Source organism: Fringilla coelebs, assembly GCF_963513975.1.
Source record: "Fringilla coelebs genome assembly, chromosome: 27".
NCBI classification, from domain to species: Eukaryota; Metazoa; Chordata; class Aves; order Passeriformes; family Fringillidae; genus Fringilla; species Fringilla coelebs.
In genome coordinates this window covers 3,875,142-3,894,661 of record NC_140053.1, presented here as the reverse complement: position 1 = coordinate 3,894,661, position 19,520 = coordinate 3,875,142, and the positions used below count along the sequence as shown (strand labels likewise).

The 19,520-nt window shown below is 54.8% G+C and overlaps 2 gene segments (V, D, J or C); both read left to right on the top strand.

Moving 5' to 3' along the window:
• Positions 1 to 1,896: 1,896 nt before the first annotated feature.
• LOC311163401 (Ig kappa chain V-VI region NQ5-61.1.2-like) lies at positions 1,897 to 2,984 on the top strand. The segment is given in 2 exons: positions 1,897 to 1,936; positions 2,659 to 2,984.
• Positions 2,985 to 5,480: 2,496 nt separating this feature from the next.
• On the top strand, positions 5,481 to 8,820 carry LOC311163309 (Ig heavy chain V region C3-like). The segment is given in 3 exons: positions 5,481 to 5,601; positions 5,896 to 6,043; positions 8,528 to 8,820.
• Positions 8,821 to 19,520: the final 10,700 nt, after the last annotated feature.

Genomic DNA, 19,520 nt, shown 5'->3' with positions numbered 1-19,520 from the left:
TGTAGAAGTACAAGGAAACTCCAGTAAAGACTTTGTGGGATGGAAGGATTTTCTATGCACAACCCATTTAATCAGCGCATGAAATTTCTTCTGTTACGCATCTTGGCCAGAATAAAGAAATGCCTTGATTCTCTAACAGGGAGTGTGGTATCTGACATCTGCCCTGCTGAGCAACTCAAAATGGTGAGAGCTCTCTCCTGTGGCAGACAGCATTAAAAGCATCCTGAAAGAATAAACCTCTCTCCAAAAGGTTACGTGGGAAAACATCGTGAAGAACACCATGAGAATGGGCAACACTAAACACCTTTTTGTACAACAGAACCCTTCAGTTTTCTTACACTGCATTAAATACAATATAAGAATTCTATTCCTACAACTGCTAGGCATAATCTGACCCATCTGCTTTGTGTCCCAAAATCCTGTTGTGGTGAGGGAAGTCTTGGACTCTTAATGTAAGAATCAGCAAGCTCCAAATTTATTGATAAGCACCAGACTTTTATACACAACAAATAATAAGCTCATGTATATTCTGTAAGCTCAGCAATCTATTGGTTATACTGCAATATCAGCTCTTCCTCATTCTTGAGAATTTACATTTCGGTTTCTCATGGCTCATCTTCATTACTGTTATCGTACCACAGCTATGCTGAAGGACACAATGTTGTTGCAGGTGCAGAAACTCAGATTAGCTGGGTTTGGTACTTTCCCAGTCCTTGGTCAGCTAACAAGAGAATGACAATGTGACCTCTACCCTGTAGCTATTCCTCCACAAAATGCTATAAACCTCCTGACAAAATTAGATCAAACATAAACAGAAAATCATTAGGAGTATGGTTAATTATGTGACAGTAAGGAAAGTTCTCTTTCTCTATATATCTTATATTTTAATCAGCAGATGTTGTCTGAACGAAAGTATTGGGAACCTGATCTTCCCCTGCACAACTATTCAGAACCGGGGAGTGCAGAGCTGCTGGCAATGTCTGTCGTTCCAAAGCACAGCTTTGAAAACAGATGTCAATTTTGGGATTTCTGTAGGAAGGATCTTAGTTGATTCCCCTCCCACAACCAGGGCACTTCATTGTTTGTGACCTGTTTGGAAACAGAACCAGTAAGGAGACAAAGTAGAGACACCCCAGCCTGCATTACATGGGCACCTCTAACAGGCATTGTGCGCACACAGTTTTATTTTGATGACAAATGAATCTCTGGCCATGGGGTCCCACCTGTCTGGGAGCACTACCAGATCATCCTTGGGAGAATATCTTTCTCTAACACTTGACAGGAACCAATTCCAGAGGCTTAAAGTTTCTTTCCTCTTCCCAATGCCCTTCCCAGTGCCCACAGCCCGGCACAATATCATCATGGGGAGCACCTATGGGAACATACACAGGGTTAGGTCCCACAGCCACAGCAACAGCCCCAGCAGCATTGGCACCGGTGCCTCCATACCTGACACAACTAATGCTGACATCAGATTGGTCTCCAGCCCACTCTGGCCAGATCTGTTCTTGTCTCAGCCATTCATGCCCCACACTGGATGCCAAATGAGGCTGTTGTGGTTTAGGAATGGAATTTCCCAATTTAGTTCTCCCACTGAGCCACTCCAAAGCAAGCCTGAGGCTCTTTCACAGGATCACACAAAGTGTGAGTATGGAGAGGGCTTAACAGAAAGATGGGGACCACCCAGGCTGAGAGACAGCCAGGAGGGCAGCAAGAGCTTCAAGTTGTGCTCCTGGCGCCCCACCTCTCGCCCTCAGTGCTGTCACAGGCAGAGGGAGGGACCAGCAGGGACTGGGCCTGAGAGCAGTGACAGAGGCCCAGGCAGGGCAGGCGTGGGCAGAGCTGCTGTGCAGGCACAGAGAAGCTGCAGAGAGGCCACTGAGAGCGGGCCTGGCCATGTGGAGTGCCCTGTGCGTGGGCTTCTTGCCCATTGTAGGTGAGTGAAGGCAAGGGCTGATGGCCCCAGGAGCTGAGCGTGGCCCTGGGCTCTGCAGGGCTCTGGCAGCTGTGCTGAGCGCTTGCAGCCGCAGCTCTGCCCCGGCTCCAGCTGCCCAGCCGTGCCTGTGGAGCACGGGGAGAGCAGCCCTGCTCCTCTTGTGCCTCTGAGCTGGGCACCTCCGTGCCAGCTGCCTCCTCTGCAGCCTGGGCACACGCAGGGCACCTCCCTGCTGCACTCAGATCTCGGGGCCCAGCGCTTTGCCCTGGCACTGCACACTGCTCCTGGGGCACTGCGGCCCCTCTGGCACACACCAGCTGGCCCATGGCAGCACAAGGCACAAGCCCCACTGCCTGGGACAGCCCTTTGCCTTTGCTCTGCTCACCCACAGCAGCTTCAGGGACAGGACAGTGGGTGCCTCACCATCCTGTCTTGGCAAGGACAAAGGGATTTGTCCCCCCATGGTGCAAATCCTTCCTGCTTCTTTGGGGGAAATCAGAAAAATCTTCCTGTCTGACTGGGGCAAGGAGGGAGGGAAATGTGGTGTCTCCTTCCTTGTGAGCCTTGCTAGCTGCCCCCAGCTCTGCCCATCTGTGTCAGCTGGCTTCAAAGAGGAGGATTTTGTCCTTCCACAGGTCCAGTGCCAGTGCAAAGCCCCACCAGCATTGGCCTGACCTTTGCTGAATCGTGGAGTGACTGTGCCGTGTTCTTGCTCTCTGCAGCAGTCACTGGCCAGATGACCTTGGAGCAGAACCCCAGGGAAGTGACCGTGCGAGAGGGAGATGAAGTCACCTTGCACTGCAGAATGAAGGGAGGTGATTTGAGTAGCTACTACATGTACTGGTACCGTCAAGACCCACAGGGCTCTCTGAAATGGATTTATGAGGACAATGAAGATACCTATGGAGAATCTGGTTTCCAAGATCGCTTTAAAGGAAGTTCGGACAGTTCCAGTACCACACTGCAGATCCTGGCAGCAGAGCTGGGCGATGCAGCAACGTATTACTGTGGAGCCGAACCACCCTGGAGCAGCTCTGCAGCAGAGTGAACCAAAAACCAGCAGATGGGGAAGACAGATCTCCCAGCATTTCTTTCTGCCAGTGCCCCCCAGGGCTCTTGTCAGGCAATGGCAGGTGCAGGAAACATCCCTGTGGCTGGGTGGCACTAAAAGGCACTGCAGGGAGGGCTGCTAGAAGGGCTGGTGCCATTGATGGTGCAGGAGGATCTGTCCTGGGAACTGCACAGGCTGCACTTTGGGGAAGTGCAGGTTCAGTGCCCATTGCCTGGGCTCCTGTCCAGCACAGCCTCATTTCTCCTCGGTTCCTTGCCTTGGCTCCCAGCCCTTTTTCCTCAGGGACAGTCAGCACGGCTTTGGGTAGTGGGAATTGGGTTTAGCCACACTGACAGCCTTGGACAGGGGGTCTTGCTGGGTGTGGAGAGAGAGGATGTTCTGCATTCTTCATTCAGTTGAGTTTCCAGCACTGACTTCCCTGGAAACCTTCTGCACAAATCCTTTTATTATAGCCTAGAGAAGGGCTCCGTAACACAGACTGTGCAAGGGTACATATTCCTCCTCCCATCCTCTCCTCCTGGGCTGTGGGAAATGAAATTCCTGAAGGCTGATCTGGCTGCTGAAGCCTGAGGTGAATAAGGCATTCAGGAGCTCAGGCCTGTCCCATATCCTCTGTCCCCTGGTCCCCATCCCATTCAGCACTGGGCCCACGTTTGCCCAGCCTCATTTGTCTGTGCAGCCTCCTGGCATGTTGTCCTGACTCCTTGCTCACTGGGGAGGAATCCTCTTCAGCTCAGCACTGCTGGGACTGGGGACCAATGTGTCCCCCTGCTGGGCTCCCAAGCCTGGGAAGGACATGGACAGAGGGGAACAAATGCAATGAAGGGCCATGAACACAAGGGAGGGAACAGCTGACATATGAGGAGAGCCTGGGAGATCTGGGTTGGTTCAGTGTGCAGAAGGAAATGTTCAGGGGGATCTGACACTGAGCTGAACTACCTGAGACTCTGTAAGTTTCATTCTTGAGGACATTCAGAACTGAACAAGACAAGGCTGTGGGCACCTCCTGCCCCTGCCCCCATCAGGCAGCTCAGCCCCACACAGCTGCTCACTCAGTCCCCCTCACTGCCATGGCAGAGAGAAACAAAAGGGTGGAGTGAGAAAATGTGTGTTTTGACAGAAAGAGAGTTGAGAAGTCATGGCAAAACCAACACACAAAAACCAAACAACATCAAGAAGTAATTTCTGACATCCTGTGGGCACAGAGGAGCAGCAAAGCTGGCTGCTCTTCTGCTCCCCTTACCTTATGCCTGTTCTGGCTCTCCAGAAAGAACAGCATCAGGTCTGATGCCTTTATGAGAGAGCTTGGGGGTCTGTACCTGTGTCTGCAGCCTTACAGAACAACAACCCTAGGTTCTGACAGAAGAGCACACCACAAAACCAGCAAACAACAGAAATACAAAAATACTGAAAACAAACCCATGCAGAATAGCTCTCCTCACTCCTCTGTGTGCCTCTCATTTCACCATCAAAACTTTTCTCTGTATCATTTGCAAGTTTCACTGATTCCTCTTCAGCATTGAAATTGATGATGACACAGAGTTGTCCTCAACACTCCTGTAGCACAAGTTCTTTATGGAAGTCCTCAGTGACTAAAGCTGTGAAAGGGTTAGCTCTAATATTCTCCTGCTTACAAGAAAGCACAGTGCCTGAGACTGGGAGCTCTGACCATAGGGCCGGTTTGTCCTGATCACCCACCGCCAGGCAGCTCTTCCCATCTCAGAATACCCCATGACAAGAGAGAAAGAGTAGGTGATTGAACCTTCTTCACCTACTTCAGACACTGAACCATGTCCAGTAATGGAAGCAGTCAGAATTCTCAAGGAATTTCAGACCCTGCATGGGGCTTGAGTTTCAAAGAATGAATTTTCCTGCACTCCTGACCACTCGTCTGCACCACCTGCATGGGAATAGGGTGTAGGGATCCAGCACAGGAGAGGCACTCAGGGATTCTGTGAGCTTGAGTCACTGATCATCTCTGACCTGCTTTATTTCTGCAGCAGAATGTGCCAAGGACTAGGTGAGGGCACAGCTGTGTGCTTAGCTGAAATATAAAAGAAAAGCTTCCCTCCATGATTCTATGCTTAGCATCCTTGTTTCCCTGTTCAAGTGAAAAACAACTGACATGTCAAAGCGGGGAGTCAAGATGTGTCCCCAGTACTCGAGCGTGGCCTCAGCAGTGCCGAGGAGAGAGGAGCCATCACCTCCCTCAGCCGCGGGCAGCATTTGCCCAGGGCAGCCCCGGATCCCAGTGACCTTCTGCGCTGCGAGGGCGAATTTCTGGGCGCGTTGCCCCCGGTGCCTTTGGCAGAAGGCGCTGTCCAAGCGCGCAGCGCCGCTCGGCGTGCGCGGCCCGGCCGCGGCCGGCGCTGCCCGTCCCGCCCGGCGGGGCCGCGGCCCCGGGGCCCGGGGCGGGGCTGTCGGGGCGGGCAGAGGCGCCGGCGCTGCCCCGGCCAGGCGGGGCCGGGCGGGAGCGGCCCGAGCGCGGCTCCGCTCGGCTCCTGTGCGGCTGCCGCGGCGCTGGGGCCCGTAGCGATGTTGGCCGGGCCGGGCCCGGGGCTGCTGGCCTTGGCCTTGGCCTTGTGGCCGGCAGGTGAGAGCCGGGCGGGGAGGGCGGCGAGCCCGGCCCGGGGAACGAGCGACAGCGACAGCTACAGGCAGGGACAGGACCACGAACAGGGACGGGGACAAGGGCAGAGGCTGGGGAAAGGACAGGAGCAGAGGGAGGGCAGGGAACACGGGCAAAGGCCGGGGCACACCCAGGGACAGCGGCTGTGGGCCGGGGCTGGCGGCTGTGGCTGTGCCGGGCCGGGGGCACCGGGACACCGGGACAGCGCCCTCGGTCCGCGGCCGCGCCCTGCCCGATCCCTGCGCTCTCCCTCCGCAGGGCTCTGGGCACAGCCGAGGCTGCAGGAGGCCGGCGGAGGGCTGCGAGCGCCCGGGGACTCCGTCACCCTCTCCTGCCACGGCTCCGGATTCACCTTCGAGAAGCGATCTTTTTGGTGGTACCGTCAGGCCCCCGGAGGAAGCCTCGAGTGGGTGTCCTATATCAACTACCCCAAAGGCACTACCGTGGACTACGGGGCAGCAGTGAAGGGTCGGGCCAAGATTTCCCGGGACAATTCCCGATCCGAAGCTTATCTCTCTCTGTGGTCCTTGCAAGCTCAGGACTCTGCCCGGTATTTCTGTGCCGTCCCACGGGGACAGGAACTGCAGATGAGCTTTAACACAAACCTCCCGGGCCCGGCAGAGGCTGCCATAGATGTCGGGAAAGTGAGAGTTGCCAGGGGCCGCAGCCAATGGGTCTCAAAGCTGTTCCCAAGAAGTCAGGGGCCATCGCTGTGCACCACAGGTATTCCTGGCCATTACTGCACACTGCAGGGCTTCTGATTTATTGCCAATTAGATTTAGAGTAGAATTCTGAGCAATTACCAATTGCCTTGCTCCTACTTTATCCCTGTTTCTTGCCGGGCTCACTCTCAAAGCTGCAACCCCAACCAGCTTCTGCTTCTCTAGGGTAAACAGGTCCAGGTCTGACAGCCTTTTAAAGTTGGAGAGATGCTCCACTTCAACTGCTGAAAAACAAAGAAAGCTGAGTCCACAATAAGGGAGAAATAAGGACATTCTGCCCTTCTTGTCCATCAATAGACTGATTTTCAGCCATTTCTAGGAAAAACAGTCTTTCTCTCACAGAATGATTCCTTAGGAGACAAAGGCCATCACTCCATTGCCCCCTTTCCTCCTCTCCATGAGCTTTATTTCTGAGAACCACATATTACAGAATGGAATCCTCCTTTGCTCAGTTGGCCATAGTGGTGCTGCTGTTTCCCATCCCTGCTTATTGCCCAGCCCCAGGCACTCACTGGCGAGGCAGCAGGAGAAACAAAACCAGCCTCTGAGCAAGACTTGAAGTGGTTCAGGGCCGTTCCTAAGAAATCAGGTGCCATCCCCATGCAGCACCAGCGATCCTGACCTTTCATCAAGAGCTCCATTCCCAGCACTGAAGCTTTCCTTCTCCTGAGTCTCAATTGCAGCCTTCTACTCTGTAGACGAGGTTCAAGGATTTTCTGTCATCCAATCAGCCTGGTGACTGCCTGGCTCCAGTCCCACTCAGCCTTCCTTGGTTCCCTTCTGACGTGGAAGATGCAAAGCACCTGCAGAGTCCTGGGTTGCCTTTGCTGCAGGGCAGGGGTCCGGGAGGGCTTGGGCAGGAAGAGGCAGCTGGAGAAGTGTCATCACTGGGGAGCCAGGAGGGTGCAGGGCCAGAGTGCAGGGAGCAGGGTGAGGAGCACTTTGGAGAAGGGGTGCTCTGGCCAAGCTGAGCTGAGATCCTGGGGCATCCCATGTGGGAGCAGCAGCTCAGCAGAGCCAGGGCCAGGGGGCCAGGGGAAGGAGAAGCTGACAGGCTCCCAGGTCAGCTCCAAAGTCCCAGCAGCAGCCAGCGAGATTCCCTGAGAGAAAGGCCAGGGCTGGCAATTAAGAAACACATCACCTTTAGCCCACCAGAGCATTTCCTGCCCAACAAATGGTCTGTGCTTGCACTACCCAGGGTGAGAGAGACAGTCAGGAGGGCAGCAAGAGCTTCAGGTTTTGCTCCTAGTGCCCCACCTCTCCCCCTCAGTGCTGTCACAGGCAGAGGGAGGGACCAGCAGGGACTGGGCCTGAGAGCAGTGACAGAGGCCCAGGCAGGGCAGGTGTGGGCAGAGCTGCTGTGCAGGCACAGAGAAGCTGCAGAGAGGCCACTGAGAGCGGGCCTGGCCATGTGGAGTGCCCTGTGCGTGGGCTTCTTGCCCATTGTAGGTGAGTGAAGGCAAGGGCTGATGGCCCCAGGAGCTGAGCGTGGCCCTGGGCTCTGCAGGGCTCTGGCAGCTGTGCTGAGCGCTTGCAGCCGCAGCTGTGCCCCGGCTCCAGCTGCCCAGCCGTGCCTGTGGAGCACGGGGAGAGCAGCCCTGCTCCTCTTGTGCCTCTGAGCTGGGCACCTCCGTGCCAGCTGCCTCCTCTGCAGCCTGGGCACACGCAGGGCACCTCCCTGCTGCACTCAGATCTCGGGGCCCAGCGCTTTGCCCTGGCACTGCACACTGCTCCTGGGGCACTGCGGCCCCTCTGGCACAGACCAGCTGGCCCATGGCAGCACAGGGCACAAGCCCCACTGCCTGGGACAGCCCTTTGCCTTTGCTCTGCTCACCCACAGCAGCTTCAGGGACAGGACAGTGGGTGCCTCACCATCCTGTCTTGGCAAGGACAAAGGGATTTGTTCCCCCGTGGTGCAAATCCTTCCTGCTTCTTTGGGGAAAATCAGAAAAAGATTCCTGTCTGACTGGGGCAAGGAGGGAGGGAAATGTGGTGTCTCCTTCCTTGTGAGCCTTGCTAGCTGCCACCAGCTCTGCCCATCTGTGTCAGCTGGCTTCAAAGAGGAGGAGGTCCTCTCACTGGTCCAGTGCCAATCCAAAGCCCCACGAGCATTGCCCTGATCTTTGCTGGATTTTGCAGTAACTGTGGCTCATTCTCACTCTCTGCAGCAGTCACTGGCCAGGTGACCTTGGAGCAGCACCCCAGGGGAGTGACCGTGCGACAGGGAAATGAAGTCACCTTTGTGTGCAGTCTTAAGGGAGGTTCTGTGAAGAACTACAACATGTACTGGTACCGTCAGGGCCCACAGGGAATGGAATGGATTTCCAGGGATTGGTTTCTCTATGGAGAAGGTTTCAAAGGTCGCTTTATGGCAAGAGAAGACAGCTCCAAGAACAGCTTCACACTGCAGATCCTGGCAGCAGAGCTGGGCGATGCAGCAACGTATTACTGTGGAGCGTGGACCACCCCGGAGCAACTCTGCAGCAGAGTGAACCAAAAACCATCAGATGGGGAAGACAGTTCTCTCAGCATTTCTTTCTGGCAGTGCTCCCCAGGGCTCTTGTCAGGCAATGGCAGGTGCAGGAAACATCCCTGTGGCTGGGTGGCACTAAAAGGCACTGCAGGGAGGGCTGCTAGAAGGGCTGGTGCCATTGATGGTGCAGGAGGATCTGGGAACTGCACAGGCTGCACTTTGGGGAAGTGCAGGTTCAGTGCACATTGCCTGGGCTCCTGTCCAGCACAGCCTCATTTCTCCTCGGTTCCTTGCCTTGGATCCCAGCCCTTTTTCCTCAGGGACAGTCAGCACGGCTTTGGGTAGTGGGAATTGGGTTTAGCCACACTGACAGCCTTGGACAGGGGGTCATGCTGGGTGCGGAGAGAGTGGATGTTCTGCATTCATCATTCAGTTGAGTTTCCAGCACTGACTTCCCTGGAAACCTTCTGCACAAATCCTTTTATTATGGCCTAGAGAAGGGCTCAGTAATACAGCCTGTGCAAGGATACATACTCCTCCTCCCATCCTCTCCTCCTGGGCTGTGGGAAATGAAATTCCTGAAGGCTGATCTGGCTGCTGAAGCCTGAGGTGAATAAAGCATTCAGGAGCTCAGGCCTGTCCCATATCCTCTGTCCCCTGGTCCCCATCCCATTCAGCACTGGGCCCACGTTTGCCCAGCCTCGTTTGTCCATGCAGCTCCTGGCATGTTGTCCTGACTCCTTGCTCACTGGGGAGGAATCCTCTTCAGCTCAGCACTGCTGGGACTGGGCACCAATGTGTCCCCTGCTGGGCTCCCAAGCCTGGGAAGGACATGGACAGAGGGGAACAAATGCAATGAAGGGCCATGAACACAAGGGAGGGAACAGCTGACATATGAGGAGAGCCTGGGAGATCTGGGTTGGTTTAGTGTGCAGAAGAAAATGTTCAGGGGGATCTGATACTGAGCTGAACTACCTGAGACTCTGTAAGTTCCATTCTTGAGGACATTCAGAACTGAACAGGACAAGGCTGTGGGCACCTCCTGCCCCTGCCCCCATCAGGCAGCTCAGCCCCACACAGCTGCTCACTCAGTCCCCCTCAATGCCACGGCCAAGACAAACAAGATGCTGGACTGAGAAAATGTGTGTTTTGACAGAAAGAGAGTTGAGAAGTCATGGCAAAACCAACACACAAAAACCAAACATCAAGAAATAATTCCTGAATGCCCATGGGGACGGAGGAGCAGCAAAGCTGGCTCCTCTTCTGCTCCCCTTTCCTTATGCCTCTTCTGGCTCTCCCAAAAGAACAGCCAAAGGTCTGACGCCTTTATGAGAGAGCTTGGGGGTCTGTACCTGTGTCTGCAGCCTTACAGAACAACAACACACCCTAGGTTCTGATAGAAAAACACACACCACAAACACAGCAAACAACAGAAATACAGAAATACTGAAAATAAACACAAGCAGAATAGCTCTCCTCACTCCTCTCGGTGCCTCTTGTATAGCCAACCCAAATTTCCTTTGTATCATTTGCAGGTTTCCCTGATTATCTTGCAGCTTTGAAACTTGCAGCCTGAAGAGGACACAGTGTTATTCTCAACACTCCTGTAGCGCAAGTTCTTTCTGGAAGTTCTCAGTGACTAAAGCTGTGAAAGGGTTAGCTCTAATATTCTCCTGCTTACAAGAAAGAACAATGCCTGAGACTGGGAGCTCTGACCACAGGGCTGGTTTGTCCTGATCACCCAGCTCCAGGCAGCTCTTCCCAGCTCAGAGAACCCCATAACAAGAGAGCAAGTGTAGATGATTGAACCTTCAATGAAACAGACACTGAACTGTGTCTAATAATGAAATCAGTCAGAATTCTGGAGAAATCCCAGCACTTGCATGGGCTTGAGTTTCAAAGAACGAACTTTCCTGCACTACAGAGCACTTGTCTGCACCACCTGCATGGGAACAGGGTGTAGGGATCCAGCACAGGACAAGCACTCAGGGATTCTGTGATCTAGAATCACTGATCAGATCTGTCCTGTTTTTCTGTGCTGCAGGATGTGCCATGGACTAGGAGAGGACACAGCCATGTGCTTCGCTGAAGTATAAATGCATAAAATCCCTTTCTGATTGTATGCTCAGCATCCTTGTGTCCCTGCTCAGGTCAAAAACAACTGACATGTCAAAGCGGGGAGTCAAGATGTGTCCCCAGTACTCGAGCGTGGGCTCAGCAGTGCCGAGGAGAGAGGAGCCATCACCTCCCTCAGCCGCGGGCAGCATTTGCCCAGGGCAGCCCCGGATCCCAGTGACCTTCTGCGCTGCGAGGGCGAATTTCTGGGCGCGTTGCCCCCGGTGCCTTTGGCAGAAGGCGCTGTCCAAGCGCGCAGCGCTGCTCGGGGTGCGCGGCCCGGCCGCGGCCGGCGCTGCCCGTCCCGCCCGGCGGGGCCGCGGCCCCGGGGCCCGGGGCGGGGCTGTCGGGGCGGGCAGAGGCGCCGGCGCTGCCCCGGCCAGGCGGGGCCGGGCGGGAGCGGCCCGAGCGCGGCTCCGCTCGGCTCCTGTGCGGCTGCCGCGGCGCCGGGGCCCGCAGCGATGTTGGCCGGGCCGGGGCCGGGGCTGCTGGCCTTGGCCTTGGCCTTGTGGCCGGCAGGTGAGAGCCGGGCGGGGAGGGCGGCGAGCCCGGCCCGGGGAACGAGCGACAGCGACAGCTACAGGCAGGGACAAGAACACGAACAGGGACGGGGACAAGGGCAGAGGCTGCAGAAAGGACAGGAGCAGAGGGAGGGCAGGGAACACGGGCAAAGGCCGGGGCAGAGCCAGGGACAGCGGCTGTGGGCCGGGGCTGGCGGCTGTGGCTGTGCCGGGCCGGGGGCACCGGGACACCGGGACAGCGCCCTCGGTCCGCGGCCGCGCCCTGCCCGATCCCTGCGCTCTCCCTCCGCAGGGCTCTGGGCACAGCCGAGGCTGCAGGAGGCCGGCGGAGGGCTGCGAGCGCCCGGGGACTCCATCACCCTCTCCTGCCGCGGATTCGGATCCACTTTTGATGGTTATCATATTTGGTGGTACCGTCAGGCAGCCAGAGGGACTCCGGAGTGGGTGTCCTTTATCAGCTCCAGCATGGGCAGTGTAAAGAACTACGGGGCAGCAGTGAAGGGTCGGGCCAAGATTTCCCGGGACAATTCCCGATCCGAGGCTTATCTCTCTCTGTGGTCCTTGCAAGCTCAGGACTCTGCCCGGTATTTCTGTGCCGTCCCACGGGGACAGGAACTGCAGATGAGCTTTAACACAAACCTCCCGGGCCCGGCAGAGGCTGCCATAGATGTCGGGAAGGTGAGAGTTGCCAGGGGCCAGAGCCAATGGGTCTCAAGGCTGTTCCCAAGAAGTCAGGTGCCATCGCTGTGCACCACAGGTATTCCTGGCTATTACTGCACACTGCAGGGCTTCTGATTTATTGCCAATTAGATTTAGAGTAGAATTCTGAGCAATTACCAATTGCCTTGCTCCCACTTTATCCCTATTTGCTGCCAGGCTCATTCTCAAAGCTGCAACCCCAACCAGCTTCTGCTTCTCTATGCTAAACAGGTTCAGGTCTGACAGCCTTTTAAATTTGGAGAGATGCTTCACTTTAACAGCTGAAAAACAAAGCTAGCTGCTGAGTCCGCAATACAGGAGAAAGAAGGACATTCTGCCCTTCTTCACCATCAATAGACAGATTTTCATCCATTTCTAGGAAATACAGTCTTCCTCTCACAGAATGATTCCTTGGAAGGCAAAGGCCATCACTCCAAGTGCCCCCTTTCCTCCTCTCCATGAGCTTTGTTACTGAGAACCAAGTATTACAGAATGGAATCCTCCTTTGCTCAGTTGGCCATAGTGGTGCTGCTGTGTCCCATCCCTGCTTATTGCCCAGCCCCAGGCACTCACTGGTGAGACAGTAGGAGAAACAAAACCAGCCTCTGAGCAAGACTTGAAGTGGTTCAGGGCCGTTCCTAAGAAATCAGGTGCCATCCCCATGCAGCACCAGTGATCCTTTTATCAAGAGCTCCTTTCCCAGCACTGAGGCTTTCCTTGTCCTGAGTCCCAATTGCAGCCTTCTACTCTGTAGACGAGGTTCAAGGATTTTCTGTCATCCAATCAGCCTGGTGACTGCCTGGCTCCAGTCCCACTCAGCCTTCCTTGGTTCCCTTCTGACGTGGAAGATGCAAAGCACCTGCAGAGTCCTGGGTTGCCTTTGCTGCAGGGCAGGGGTCCGGGAGGGCTTGGGCAGGAAGAGGCAGCTGGAGAAGTGTCATCACTGGGGAGCCAGGAGGGTGCAGGGCCAGAGTGCAGGGAGCAGGGTGAGGAGCACTTTGGAGAAGGGGTGCTCTGGCCAAGCTGAGCTGAGATCCTGGGGCATCCCATGTGGGAGCAGCAGCTCAGCAGAGCCAGGGCCAGGGGGCCAGGGGAAGGAGAAGCTGACAGGCTCCCTGGTCAGCTCTACAGACCCAGCAGCAGCCAGCGAGACTCCCTGAGAGAAAGGCCAGGGCTGGCAATTAAGAAACACATCACCTTTAGCCCACCAGAGCATTTCCTGCCCAACAAATGGTCTGTGCTTGCACTACCCAGGGTGAGAGAGACAGTCAGGAGGGCAGCAAGAGCTTCAGGTTTTGCTCCTGGTGCCCCACCTCTCGCCCTCAGTGCTGTCACAGGCAGAGGGAGGGACCAGCAGGGACTGGGCCTGAGAGCAGTGACAGAGGCCCAGGCAGGGCAGGTGTGGGCAGAGCTGCTGTGCAGGCACAGAGAAGCTGCAGAGAGGTCACTGAGAGCGGGCCTGGCCATGTGGAGTGCCCTGTGCGTGGGCTTCTTGCCCATTGTAGGTGAGTGAAGGCAAGGGCTGATGGCCCCAGGAGCTGAGCGTGGCCCTGGGCTCTGCAGGGCTCTGGCAGCTGTGCTGAGCGCTTGCAGCCGCAGCTGTGCCCCGGCTCCAGCTGCCCAGCCGTGCCTGTGGAGCACGGGGAGAGCAGCCCTGCTCCTCTTGTGCCTCTGAGCTGGGCACCTCCGTGCCAGCTGCCTCCTCTGCAGCCTGGGCACACGCAGGGCACCTCCCTGCTGCACTCAGATCTCGGGGCCCAGCGCTTTGCCCTGGCACTGCACACTGCTCCTGGGGCACTGCGGCCCCTCTGGCACAGACCAGCTGGCCCATGGCAGCACAGGGCACAAGCCCCACTGCCTGGGACAGCCCTTTGCCTTTGCTCTGCTCACCCACAGCAGCTTCAGGGACAGGACAGTGGGTGCCTCACCATCCTGTCTTGGCAAGGACAAAGGGATTTGACCCCTCCATTGTGCAAATCCTTCCTGCTTCTTTGGGGAAAATCAGAAAAATCTTCCTGTCTGACTGGGGCAAGGAGGGAGGGAAATGTGGTGTCTCCTTCCTTGAGAGCCTTGGTAGCTGCCCCCAGTTCTGCCCATCTGTGTCAGCTGGGTTCAAAGAGGAGGATTTTGTCCTCCCACAGGTCCAGTCCCAGTCCAAAGCCCCACCAGCATTGCCCTGACATTTGCTGAATCTTGGAGTGAATGTGGCTTGTTCTCACTCTCTGCAGCAGTCACTGGCCAGGTGACCTTGGAGCAGAACCCCAGGGGAGTGACCGTGCGAGAGGGACAGCAATTCACCTTCCACTGCAGCGTGGAGGGAGGTGATATGCGGAGATACTACATGAATTGGTACCGTCAGGGCCCACGGGGCTCTCTGGAATGGATCTACAGGGAGGGTGATAAATATGGAAAAGGTTTCCAAGATCGCTTTAATGGAAGAGTGCAGAGCTCCCAGAACAGCTTCACACTGCAGATCCTGGCAGCAGAACCAGGCGATGCAGCAATGTATTACTGTGGAGCAGACCCACCCTGGAGCAGCTCTGCAGCAGAATGAACCAAAAACCAGCAAATGGGGAAGACAGATCTCCCAGCATTTCTTTCTGGCAGCTGCTCCCCAGGGCTCTTGTCAGGCAATGGCAGGTGCAGGAAACCTCCCTGTGGCTGGGTGGCACTAAAAGTCACTGCAGGGAGGGCTGCTAGAAGGGCTGGTGCCATTGATGGTGCAGGAGGATCTGTCCTGGGAACTGCACAGGCTGCACTTTGGGGAAGTGCAGGTTCAGTGCACATTGCCTGGGCTCCTGTCCAGCACAGCCTCATTTCTGCTCAGTTCCTTGCCTTAGATCCCAGCCCTTTTTCCTCAGGGACAGTCATGGCTTTTGGAAGTGGGAACTGGGCTTAGCCACATTTGCAGCCTTGGACAGTGAGACAAAGGGTCTTGCTTGGTGTGGAGAGAGTGGATGTTCTGCATTCTTCATTCAGTTGTACTCCCAGGTTTTCCTGGAAACCTTCTGAACAAATCTTTTTTATGGCCTAGAGAAGGAAGGGCTCAGTGCCATGGATTGTGCAAGGGTACGTTTTCCTCTTTCCAAATTCCTCTTCTCCTGGGCTGTGGGAAATGAAATTCCTGAAGGCTGATCTGGCTGCTGAAGCCTGAGGTGAATAAAGCATTCAGGAGCTCAGGCCTGTCCCATATCCTCTGTCCCCTGGTCCCCATCCCATTCAGCACTGGGCCCACGTTTGCCCAGCCTCGTTTGTCCATGCAGCCTCCTGGCATGTTGTCCTGACTCCTTGCTCACTGGGGAGGAATCCTCTTCAGCTCAGCACTGCTGGGACTGGGGACCAATGTGTCCCCTGCTGGGCTCCCAAGCCTGGGAAGGACATGGACAGAGGGGAACAAATGCAATGAAGGGCCATGAACACAAGGAAGGGAACAGCTGACATATAAGGAGAGCCTGGGAGATCTGGTTGCATTTAGTACAGACAAGAAATTGCTGACAGGGAAATTTTTCACATGAATCCCTTGCAGTTCTCCAGCACTGGCCTTTGGTTTCTGCAAGCAGAAAGAAAGAGATTCTGCTCATCGTTTCCCATTTGAATTTCCTCCCATCTACTCTGCCCAGGATTGCAGCCCCCATTAACAAGTTGTGACCAGCCATAGCCTTGTCCAGCTCCAGGAAGCAGCCAATAGATTGCTGACATGAGGATGCTTGTTCTTCCCCTTCTTTCCAAACCCGTGTGTTTAGGTAAATTAGTAAAAAGTCAGCCCTCTCTGTAATATTGCTCTAAGCATTCTCCTGTGGCAACAAAATGGAGAAAAATTCCCTGAGAGAAAGAAGAGGAAAAATCCTCACCTCCACCAACTGTGAAAGTTGAAAACATCCCTGAATATTGAAGGAGGATTAGGAAAATGCTCAAAAATTGCAGGCTACCAGTAATTATCTGATTAGGATAACAATCAAATTAAAAGCCAACTTCACTCAGCTATAACAACAGCAAAGAGAATCAATTTAAGCAAATCAGGTGAAACAAACAAAATCCTGAACAATTCGTAAACATGGACTGATTTTTCCTCTGGCATGAAAATGGGCTTTGAGGAGAGTAATGCTTGAAGGTCTGGAAAGCTGAGAAAATACAGAATGAAAATAAGTTGAAAATTTATAAGCTTGGGAGATGCTTCCCAGAAAACCTTTCAAGCATTTAACCCTAACTCTCTTGTTTTGTGTTAAAAGACAAACCAGTAAGCAGATCCTTTCTGTGAGGCACTTCTAACAACAAAATTCCTTTCCAAAGTGTGAAAGCAATACTATAGTTAGAGGAACAATAACTGTCCCCTCTGCCAAAAAAAGCAAGGATGATAATGTTATTTTTAGTGTTGAGAATCCTCTGGAACATTGTTACATGTTCAGAAGTAGAGCAGTGTAGAGGGACAGGAAAACAAAAGGCAGCACTACAAAGACATGAAAGAGGAGACATCGCCTGGCACTGAAACCCCCCCAGATGTTTTTGTAGAAGTGTCTAGCACAGTGTGGGTTACATACCACAGTGACTGAAAACAACTGAACCACCACACACAAACTGTCTCCCTCCCTTCTCTTGAAGGAGGAAAACACAGTGGCCCTACCTCATCTATTTTTCCTTAGACAACTCCGTGCACATACACAAATTTGATTTACCAGAATTACTGAAACAGCAGACCACCCCAGCTTATTGTCCAAAACCAATTGCTTCACTGTAATAAATGGGCAGGAAACTGTTCTCCTTTTGATGTCTTCGTTAAAACTGATCAGCTCAAGATAGGGGCACCCAACAGGTCTGCAGCTCCACCGTCACTGCTCCCAGGGTGATTCAGAGGAGGAGGAATGTGCAGCAGCTCTGTCCCCTAAGGGGCAGAGCTGAGGGTCCAGTCGTCACGAGAGTGCTACGGTGTAACCGTGTTTCCGCCGGCCAGTCCCGGGGTCCTCACTCGTGCTGTGATCTTCTTTAGCTAGGGTGAGGGGCGACCGAGGCTTCCAGCATCCCTGCAGGCTCGGAACTCTGTTCTTGATATCCAGACCCCTCTCTACTCTTCTAATTTTGAGTTGGTTTGTTGCTTTTGGGGGTTTATCAGACGAGTCTGGGGCTTTCACCCCCGTTGCACTTTGGGTCTGGGATTCATTTACATATCCCTTGGCATTGCCCTCCCATCCCACCAAGGAACAGTCGTTTACTTCTCCCAGGTAAGGTGATACTGATACAATACAGCGTTAACGACCGTATTAGCATATCAATCTGTCGGGGTGCCAGCACTCGGGAGACAGCGGGCTACGCCCAGCAGCTGTCCCTGCAGGGAAGGGACTCGGGGCTGGTCTCTTCCCCCCTCCGGTACCCCCGGAGTGCCCCCTCCCCGGCTCAGGTGGGACCCGTGCCCCATGGGGGGGCAGCCCGCCGCTCCCGGGACGGGCTGCTCCCCGCTGACACCAACCACGGGGGCTGCCCCGGCCCCGCCGGGACCCGCGCTGGGGAGGGGATCGGGCCCCACCACTCCCGGGCCGCCCCGCAGTCACTGAGAACAGGCAGCTAAAAGCAACACTGTCAACAGAACGTTACAACTTGAAATTACAAACTTTCAATAGTTAGGGCTCCCACTTGGCAGCTCTGGGTTTTAGGTGTAAACTTCGCAATCTAAAAAAATGGATATCCTTGTTCATAACATTCACCACTCAACCTGAGATCTTGGCTCTTGCAAACAGGTAATTTTAGACATTTGATCTTCACATCTAGTTGAACAACTTGGCAGGAATCTTCTGTATTTACCAGTTATGAGTTTATTCAGGAGCCCTTTGATCATCATTTTGGACATCTGATACAAAGCTTGACTTACTGCTTTGTCAAGAGGAACCATTCTTGAGGTTTAAGGAGCTATCTCTGAACATGAGCAGCTCTCCTCGACCCCTCCTCTGTCCAGGACCATAAGCCATGGAATTCCACCCAGAAGATCCCAGATTCTGCTCTCCTGAAGCCCAGGGCTCCAGTCCTGGTTTTGCATTGCTCTCTTCTCCCAGGATCCTGAGCTCAAACAGTGCATGGTCACTGCAGCCAAGGCCGCCCCAAACACCTCACATCCAGCCCCAATTCTTCCTCAGTGGCACACAGAGGTCCGGCTCACCAGCCATTTGTGTTAATACATGTTGGCATCAGTACCTGCCAGAAAACTCCTGACTGTGTGTGCCCAGATGTGCTGTCCTGCCATCAGACACCTGACTCACTTCTGGCATCCCATGAGGACTGGGGCCCAGGGATGTCCCATTTGTCCCACAAAAGCCTCACCTATTTCTTCCCATTCCTCTTGCATTTTCCACCCATTATTTCTGCCTTGGGAATGGCTTAAATTCCCTATGCATTCATGGCTTTGTTTCTGTTTTGTGTTCAGAATGGTGATTGCCTCCCCTGGCTCAGGAAGCATTGTGATGGGTGAGGGCAGCAGGGATCCCCTGAGAGTTGGGGGCCAGGGGCTGCTGCTTCCTTCCAGAGGGGCTGCTCAACTCAGGAGCCACAGGACAAGGGTGTCTGACTGGAGACACTGTTGCCCTGTGCTTTTTGCCTGTGTTTCTTTCTTTCTTTTCCTTTGTCACTGTGAATAGGGATTGCCAGCTTGTTTCTCTGCTCCTTTGTCGCTTGGGAGCCCAGAGCCAGCGTGTGTTACACCAGGAGCCGGGAGGCAGGAGCACACTGGGCCATGCCCTCTGCTGATCCCAGGATCAGCCGTGGCCAGGGAGCTGTGCAAAGGAGCAATCCCCCTCCCAGCCCTGCTGTTATCTGTCACTGCTTTGGGGATTTTTGTGACACTATAACTTGACACCCCTGGTCTGCCCAGTCACCCATGGCTCCGGCCACTGCTTCAGAGCTTCTCCTACACTTGGTTAACCACTGTGAGTGTTCTCATCTCTGCCATCCAGCCTCCTGCTCCATGGTTCCTGCTAGAGCTGGTTTGGGTCTGCAGAGGGGCACCAGGTCCAGCTGCTCCTGTGGGACTGCAAAGGGAGCCCCTTCCCCATCCCTCCTGCTGCCCACCCAGCAGGACCCGCAGGCAGAGGGGCGGCCGAGCCGCGCCACAGCGCCCCCTGCTGGCGCGGGGCAATCACCGCACCCGCCCTGCCCGGCCGGGAGCCAGCAGCGCCCCTGCTGGCTGTGCCCGGAACTGCAGCCAAGGGGAGAGCGCCTGCGGCCGCGAGGGGCCGGGGCTGGGTGTGCGCTTCTGTCTGGTGTTAGTGCTGCTGCTGGCGTTTGTTTGGGTTGTTACACATACACATACTGCTAAAGAACTGGTATTCCTTTTCCTATATCTTTGCCTGAAAGCCCCGTAATTTCAAAGTT